Source organism: Ursus arctos, unplaced genomic scaffold (assembly GCF_023065955.2).
Source record: "Ursus arctos isolate Adak ecotype North America unplaced genomic scaffold, UrsArc2.0 scaffold_2, whole genome shotgun sequence".
NCBI classification, from domain to species: Eukaryota; Metazoa; Chordata; class Mammalia; order Carnivora; family Ursidae; genus Ursus; species Ursus arctos.
The window spans coordinates 59,557,772-59,567,174 of record NW_026622874.1 but is presented as its reverse complement, the minus strand read 5'-3'; the positions used below and the strand labels follow the sequence as shown (position 1 = coordinate 59,567,174).

The 9,403-nt window shown below is 43.4% G+C and overlaps 1 long non-coding RNA gene across 7 annotated transcripts in view; it reads right to left on the bottom strand.

The window, feature by feature from the left end:
• LOC113268671 (uncharacterized) overlaps nucleotides 1-9,403 on the bottom strand; it is a 50,934-nt gene that overhangs the window by 34,469 nt on the left and 7,062 nt on the right. For all 7 annotated transcript variants that reach the window (XR_008960286.1, XR_006411495.3, XR_006411494.3 and 4 more), the window contains 2 exons: nucleotides 4,510-4,658; nucleotides 2,818-3,033 (listed from right to left, as the gene is read on the bottom strand). This is a non-coding gene — a long non-coding RNA (uncharacterized LOC113268671). The remainder of the gene's footprint in view (nucleotides 1-2,817; nucleotides 3,034-4,509; nucleotides 4,659-9,403) is intronic.

Genomic DNA, 9,403 nt, shown 5'->3' with positions numbered 1-9,403 from the left:
GGTTCTTGGAGGGCCTGCGAATTTGTACTTCTGACAAGTTCCCAGGTGATGCTGCTGCTGCTGGTGGCGGTGTGGAGACCACTCTTGGAGAAGCACTGGGCGAGGACTGAACTCAGGAGGTCAGATTCAAGAGCTGCCTGGGAGTCCTTCTCAGTCCCCCCTTCTCCCTGATGGCTGCAATAATCATAGTAACTAACTGAGCACTTACTTTGTGCCAGGCTCTGTACTAAGTACTTTTTATATGTTACCTTCCCCCACCCCCACACACATACTTTGTCCTCACAGCAAGCCTGTGAGGAGGGTACCTAGTGTTCACTCCATTGTCTGGTTGGGGAAATGGACGTCTTCCTAGGGTTGGTGGGAACACCCCCTGCTAGATCACCTTCCAGTCAACCTGGCGACTCCTCTCATCCCTCTTATTTTAACTTTCTTCTCCACTTAGTTTAGTCCTTGATCTGTCCCTCCATGCTGTAGCTTTTTACGGGCTCCCCATGTTTGTTCTCCTGTGCTCCAGTCTCCTTCATAGAGTTGACTGTCTGCATGATGAAGAATGAGCCCAGTCATACTGCTCCCTGCTCCCACTTGCCTTCAAAATAATATTTAATCCCCTTAGATTGGCACCTAAAACTTCACAATCTGGCTCCACCTATAAATCCTACTTCATCTCCTGTGTCTGCCCATATTCATACTGTATGCTTCCATTGATACCAAACTACCCATACTTACACAGATTCCATGCTTTTTGCCGTAATATTGAGCCTCTTACTAAAATGCCATTCAGTCCTCCATCCCAGCGTCTTACCTGGGTGATGAAAGCCTGTTAATCTTTTCAAACGGCTTAGTTGTCATCTTTTACATTTCCTTCTGCAGAAAATTGCATATCTGAACAATCAAAGTCCTGGAGTCCCTTCTTAATGTGAATTTGCGAAGCAAATTTCCAATTTACAAATACAGGGTGTTTTTATTGTACTTCACTATTCTGCAATTTTTAATATCTTCATATTTTATCTTCGTAAAGATAAAAAGCTATTGCACAGCAAAGGAAACAGTCAACAAAACCAAAAGACAACCAGCAGAGTGGGAGAAGATATTTGCAAATGACATATTAGATAAAGGGCTAGTATCCATAATCTATAAAGAACTTATTAAACTCAACACCCAAATAACAAATAATCCAATCAAGAAATGGGCAGAAGACATGAACAGACATTTCTGTAGAGAAGACATACAAATGGCCAACAGACACATGAAAAAGTGCTCAACATCACTCAGCATCAGGGAAATACAAATCAAAACGACAATGAGATACCACCTCACACCAGTCCAAATGGCTAAAATTAACAAGTCATGAAATAACAGATGTTGGTAAGGATGTGGAGGAAGGGGAACCCTCCTACACTGTTGGTGGGAATGCAAGCTGGTGCAGCCACTCTGGAAAACAGTATGGAGGTTCCTGAAAAAGTTGAAAATAGAGCTACCCTACGACTCAGCAATTGCACTACTGGGTATTTACCCCAAAGATACAAATGTAGTGATCCGAAGGGGCACCTGTGCCCCAATGTTTATAGCAGCAATGTCCATAATACCCAAACTATGGAAAGAGCCCAGATGTCCATCGACAGATGAATGGATAAAGAAGATGTAGTATATATGTACAATGGAATATTATGCAGCCATCAAAAAATGAAATCTTACCATTTGCAATGACATGGTTGGAACTAGAGGGAACTATGCTAAGCGAAATAAGTCAATCAGAGAAAGACAATTATCATATGATCTCACTGATAACGTGGAATTTGAGAAACAAGGCAGAGGATCATAGGGGAAGAGAGAAAAGAATGAAACAAGAAGAAACCAGAGAAGGACACAAACCATAAGAGACTCAATCTCAGGAAACAAACTGAGGGTTGCTGGAGTGGAGCGGGGGTGGGAGGTATGGGGTGGTTGGGTGATGGACATTGGGGAGGGTATGTGTTGTGGTGAGCGCTGTGTATTGTGTAAGACTGTTGAATCACAGACCTGTACCCCTGGAACAATACGTTATATGTTAATAAAAAATTCTTGATTTATAGGTTGGACTATGAGGGAGTTTGTAACACATAATCATTAAACTGTTTTCAAAGGTCTATTTTCCATGTATTGAACCTATTATGTGTATTAATAAATTATATTTGTGTTTTATAAATTACATATAATGTCTATATTATGCTTCAATAGATTTACATATGAAATAATAATGGTCATGATCCCAGCATCCTGGGAAAGAGACCCCATGGTGGGCTCCCTGCTCCCTGCTTCTCCCTCTCCCTCTGCCACTCCCCCTGCTCGGGTTCTCTCTCAGATAAATAAAATCTTATTTTTTTAATAAATAAAATCTAAAAAAAAAATAACTGCATTTTAGATAAAAATGGGCAATTTACAAAGGTCGCAAACACATTTGGTCACCTGAGTGGACAGATGTGGCCGTAGAGACCTTGGGAGCCTAATATGCCATTATACTTTTTTTTTTTTTTGGTTTGCTTAAAAAGGCAAGCCATATGTTTAAGTGCATTTAAAAACATGTTTAAATATTGGGACGCCTGGGTGGCTCAGTCATTAAGCATCTGCCTTCGGCTCCGGGCGTGATCCCGGAGTCCTGGGATCGAGCCCCACATCAGGCTCCTCTGCTGGGAGCCTGCTTCTTCCGCTCCCACCCCCCCTGCTTGTGTTCCCTCTCTCGCTGGCTGTCTCTCTCTCTGTCAAATTAAAAAAAAAAAAAAAGTCTTAAAAACATGTTTAAGTGTTGTGAGAGAAAGGATCAAGCCTGTGAATGCTCACCGTTAAGAACGAAAGTCCAGTGACCCGTTAAGCAGGAAGTGCATCAGAGCAGGGCTTCCTGGTCTTCCGTTCAGCTTTTTCCCAACTGTGTCCTTGGAGCACCCGTATCAGGAGCAGCTTGGGAGCGGGGTAGGATGACAATATCCCGAGGCTGAGGAAGTTGCAGGTATTGCGTGCTTTCCCCCAGGTTCCCCGGAGCAGTCTTGCATAGGAGCCCTATTGAAACAAAGAGATGGAAGGATAGTACAGATCGTCCCAACATACCCTTTACCTCGACTCACCTGTTGTTAACGTTGGCTGCGTTTGTTTTACCTCTTGCTCTTCCCCATTTATGGCCATAGATAAACGTAACGTTTTTTGTGAACTATTTGAAAGTTGCAGGTATCATGACATTCGACCCCTATGGACTCCAGGATGCCTGTCCTACGAAGAGACATTGCCCTCTGTAACCGTGATACTTTATCGCATCCTCAGAATTTGGTGGTGATACAGAAGCCCCCAGTGTACAGCCCATATTCAGTTTTTCTCCATTGTCTCAATGTCTTACAGAACCTTTTCCCCCCATACCCAGGACCCGGTCAAAAGTCTTTGGTATTTAATGTCTATTTTTTAAAAAGATTTTACTTATTTGAGAGAGAAAGCACACAAGTGGGGGGTGGGAGGAGTAGGGGGAGAGGTTGACGAGCAGACTCCACGCTGAGCACAGAGCCCAATGTGGGGCTCAATCTCACGACCCTGAGCTTGTGACCTGAGCCGAAATCAAGTGTCGGATGCTCAACTGACGGAGCCACCAGGCGTCCCTTTAACATCTATTTAAAATTTGTGGGATGTTCATGTTCTGCAGAAGAGTTTGGGGAAAACTGGTTTGGATTGTATAACCAAATCTGTCCCTAGTCTTGCAATTTAATAAATGCTAACACTTCTTTAAAAGTGTGTTTTTTTAGGGGAAACAATATCGACTGGACTGTATGTGTTGTCATTTGCATGCCTCAGTTATGACTGAAGAGGAAAGCAGAATTATAATTACTAAGTACTTGAACGTGTGTGACAGAATAATAAATACACAAAAAATTAACTAACTCCCTTCAAGACTATGCCTCAAAAATTTAATACGTTAATTGCTAATGATGTACAGACCCATGATAGATTTTTTTAAGATTCTGTTTCGAATTATACTTTTTCTTATAAATTCCATGCTCAAAGAGAATTTGGAAAAAACAGAGTATGTTTCCCTCCTGTCTTTCATTTTTTTTTAAAGATTTTTTTTTTTTAATTTTGAAGTAATCTCTACACCTAATGTGGGGCTCGAACTCACACCTCCGAGATCAAGATTTGCATGTTCCACCAACTGAGCCAGCCAGGTACCCCCCTCCTGTCTTTTTACTGTGTCACTGAACATGGATTTGGGGGCAGAGGAACGGCATGCTGAAAATGGCGTGTGTTTTAGGGCCCGAACTTCCAAAAAATATTTTAATTGGAATGTGTGACTTTAAGAGGAAAAGGAAGGAGCAGTAGGACCCAAAGAACCGTCGTAATTGACAAATGTCTTAGTGATCATTTAACAAAAAAAATAGACTTTTTATTGCACAAAGTTCCATGACAAATAATGCTTAACACATGTTTGGAAATCATCCCAGACAAAATCCCAGGGCCGCTGCTGATTTATGAGGTGCGGTAAAGTTTTTGACTCACTGAGGCGTTTCTGGTCCCCATTGGTAGTTAAACGAAGAAATCTTTCCCAGTTTCTTCAGCAAGGTCAGTTGTGTTACATCCTGGATCTCTGCATTCTGGGAAGTGGGTGATGGGGGTCATCAAAGTTGTCCATTAGTAGTTGATTTTTCCTGAACGGGAATGGGAGGCATGAGTGGGGGTATTCTTGCTCATCTGGGTTAGTACTATTCTATGAAGTTCAATGTGGAGGTTTCTCTCTAATACTGTCCGTCATTACTCATTACTTCTAGTATTATTAGATTAATTATAATGTTTATAGACCTTAATCATACTTAATAATTCTAAGAGTTATGGAAAATTCTGCTTTTAGCCACAACCCTAAAGGACCATTTCTACTCCCTCAGAAATAACAAGTCTTTAACTCTCCTCTACAATCATTTTAGTGTCTAGATAGCTTGTATATATATATTTTAAAGATTTTATTTATTTGACAGACTCATGGAACTGGTGGTACCATACTGCACAGCCCAGGTTGGAACATGGTTTCCTTCTCCTCTGCCCAACTATATATATATATATATATATATATATATATGTTATGTTAGTGACCATACAGTACTTCATTAGTTTTTGATGTAGTGTTCCATGATTCATTGTTTGTGTATAACATCCAGTGCTCATTGTAATACGTGCTCTCCTTGATATCCATCACCGGGCTAGCCCGTCCCCCCACCCCCTCCCCTCTGAAACCTTCAGTTTGTTTCCCAGGGTCCATAGTCTCTCATGGTTCGTTCGTCTCCCCCTCTGATTTCTCCCCTTCATTTTTCCCTTCCTTCCTTCTCCTAATGTCCTCCATGCTATTCCTTATGTTCTACTACTCTCTTTGACTTACTTCACTTAGCATAATCCCCTCCAGTTCCATCCATGTCAAAGCAAATGGTGGGTATTCATCCTTTCTGATGGCTGAATAATATTCCATTGTATATACGAATCACATCTTCTTTATCCACTCATCTGTTGAAAGGCATCTCGGCTCCTTCCACAGTTTGCCTATTGTGGACACTGCTGCTATGAACATTGGGGTGCATGTGCCCCTTCTTTTCACTACATCTCTATCTTTGGGGTAAATACACAGTAGTGCAATTGCTGGGTCATAAGGTAGCTCTATTTTTAGCTTTTTGAGAGAGAACAAGACAGAGAAAGAGAGTGCATGAGCGCACAAGCAGGGGAGAGGAGCAGAAGGAGAGGGAGAAGCAGACTCCCCACCGAGTAGGGAGCCTGATGCGGAGCTTGATCCCAGGACCCTGGAATCATGACCTGAGCTGAAGGCGACACTTAACTGACTGAGCCACCCAGGTGTGCTAGATAGCTTATATTTTTTATCTCTTTCCTCATGATCTATCTAGGTGACCACAGCCATTCTCATTTAGCCTCAACTTTTATGCCAAACACAGGCACATAATTTATTTCATCCCAACCATCCCCCCTTTTCTTGTGCACCAGACCAACATGTCAAACATCTTACTAGACAACTCCATTTGAATGTCCTGTGGATACCTAAAGTCTTGATATGTCCCCAACCCAACATGCTGTCTTTATGCCTGTATTGCAAATAGCAAAGTAGTACTAGCTGAGCTGAATAGACCAAAACCCAAAAGCATTTCTATAAGGCCACGGTTGAGTTGATGGAGTTCAAGAGTAACAGTGCAGCTGGGGCTCAAACGGGTAGGACCCAGAAACTGGGAAGGTGCCAGTGCTTTCTCTGATTCATTTCTTCCTCTCTGCTACTTTGAGGGTGTGCCTGCTTTATTCTCCTCCTCTTCCTGCTAGTACTATTACTACGACTGTCTCCCCTCTGCTTCTCCATCCACTGATGGGATGTGACTGCCAAAAGTTCCAGCCACATTTAAACACTCTGGCTTTCGGTAAGCCCGGTCACAAATGACCAGAAGACCTTGTGTAACTGGCACAGGGTTTTTAAGGGTCCATTCTAGATCAATAAGATATGATCAGATATTGAATTACAGTCTGCGAAGACTATTGTGGACTTGTCCTTTGGAAAGGGGACAGTGCTTACTGAAGGTCCAATTGCTCATGAGCTAAGGAGATACCCGGTCCAATTGCTCATGAGCTAAGGAGATACCCGTATTCTGTCTCCTGGGACTAGCCCAGCCACGCAGTGACCTGCATCAGACACGCTGGAGACCTCTAGGTCTTCTCCTTCACTGTCGACATGCAGTCAGTTAAGTCCTGCCCCCTAACACCTTAAATATCTCTCACATTTTGTCCCTGAATTTCATACCCATTGTCAGCAGCATGTTTGGGACCCTCTTACTCTCTTGTTGAAGCTATTATAGAGATCTTTCCGCCTTTAAGTTCCATCGTCGTCATGGAGTTAAAAATTCTGTTCTGATCTGATTCCTCTAACTCTTGAAGCTCTTCATTGGCTCCCCAAATTTAGGCAGTGATCCCTAAACTTTCTTGATCAAAAAATTACCCGGGGTGCTGATTAAAAATACACATTCCCAGGTTACTCCTTCTGGATCAGTGCATTTGTGGTAGGACTCGGTCCTCGGTGTTTTTAACAAGCATTCCAGTTACCTCCCATGTTTACCAAACTCCTCTCCGCATGCCCAGCCCTGCCCCGGGTGTCAGAGCCAGCATTACAGGGTCTGCCGAGAGCACTCCCTCTGTTCCTGCACATCACCACTTGGCCAGCCACGGCTCATCCTTCCAGAATCAGCCCATGTACCACTATCTTTGTCAACATGCGGTTGCTGGGCTGAGTCAACTACTCCTCCCTTCCTGCCCCAGTGACTCTTGTGCTCCACCTCTATTAGCATTTCTTCACATTAAATAACATTCCTCTGTTTCTTCCCATTCCCACTGTGAGACCTCTAAGAGCGGTGACTGTGTCTTACTCATCTTATAGCTAAAAGGATGTGTTGTCATAGGAATGCTGTGATTACTTCTGCCAGGGAATGAGGGAAGTTAAAAAATATATATATTACTCCTCTCTTCTGAGCCAAGTCCTGAACTTATCAATATGAAGTCACCAGGCCGGCAGTGATCAAATGGCCACTGTTGGCTGACAGCTGGAGAATGTAATTTCGGTCCCTGGCTCCAACAAGCTTCCTAATGTCGCACCAGACTCTTGGACAGACTTAACACTCAGGGGCAGTCTCCTCCTGCAGGTGCGGAGCGGCCTTACCGAACTGACGCTTACCAAATGGCTGACCTCTGCAGAAACAAGAGCCGTGCATGCCCTGTTCCACTCCTGTTCCTCTGGAAATGAGTAAGGGGAGGGAGATCTAAGTAAGGCGAGATGAGATTAAGGGAGCTCCTTCCATATAGAATGTCAGGAGCGGGGACTAAGCGTTCCCCCTCAACACTTGGAATCCGAGCTGGCTCCCAGCTTGTGGAAGAACACTCTCTTATCATTGCTGCCGTCCCCTCAAGGACCTCAGCATCTGACTTTCAGGTTAGAGCCAAGAAAGAGAACTTGGAGGTTGGTGCTTTGGTGATAGGTAACTTTTTTTTTTCTTTTTTGAGAGAGAGGAAGAGAGAGAGCTCCCACTTGAGAGGTGGGCGTGGGGGCCCGAGGGAGAGGGAGAGAGGGAATCTCAAGCACGCCTAGTGCAGAGCCCAACTCAGGGCTCAATCCCTCAGATCGTGACCTGAACAGAAATCAGGAGTCAGATGCTTAACCAGCTGAGCCACCCAGGTGCCCCACTGTTTTTATTCTTTAAGTTCTCAAGCCTGTGAAAGAATGATTAAATATAAATTATATATATTTTTTAAATTTTTATTTATTTATTTGAGGGGGGTGAGGGTGGGAGAAGGGGCAGAGGGAGAGAATCCCAAGCAGAGTCCCCACTGAGTGGGGAGCCTGATATGGGGCTTGATCTCACAATCCTGAGATCATGACCTGAGCCGAAATCCAGAGTTAACTGCTCAACTGATTGAGTGCCCAGCTACCCCCAAATTATATGTTTTTACTCTTTGATGTTGTGGGCAAAAAATAAATATTGCAGCTATCAAATTTTTATTTCATGTAAAAATCACTGTATATTAAAGCTAAGCTCATTCATAAAATTTCACTGTCAGGTTTAGGTGTGGATGTGGATAAGATTTTGGTTTGGGGTTTCAATACTACCTTTTCCCTCCTAGATAACGAGCCTTTGTTTTGCTTATAGCATATAGCTGTGGGAATAGGTGGAAGGGAATTATTACTTTAGGATGAGAAACTTGGTAAGTTGGAGGATGATTAATTTACAAAGAATATTCTACTGTCGATGCGGTGTGGGCCTGTGGGGGCCACTTGTTTCTGAAGCTGGTTAACATGTCAAGAGTGAAATTCTGTGGCCTCATTCAGTCTATCCCTGGTGTGGCCAGAATTTCAGACCCTAAGTCTCTCTTTAATTATAGTTTTCACAATTGGCTTGAACGAGATTGAGTGATTTCCTGTGTGTACCCCACGTCCATACGCTCTACGTAGGTAGACGACATTTCTTGGGTAAAATTCACACTTATTCATTACTCATGATATTTCTTTGAGTTCCAAGAACATGATCTGGGACATTAATTTTTTAGTTTTCAAGGGAAAACAAGAGGCAAGTAATGACGGACATGAACTGGATCCAGCTGTGACGCATCTCAACCTTCTGGTCGTCTGGCTCACAGGCTTCTCGTTATTTCCACACCCCTCTGCGCTCAGCCCTTCCAAAGTTCCTTAGCAACTTGAAGCCACAGCCTTCTGATGGAAAAATAAAGTTCTCTGTAAAAGGTAAGCCCGGTGACCGTTAGCTCTGTTAGAACTACCTGAGGAAAGCTCGAAGCCCATCTGTAGAAGAGAGCAGTTTTTCCTGGCCGTGCTGAGTGAGCAGCCCGGCCACAAGACCCGCCTGAGCCCGCA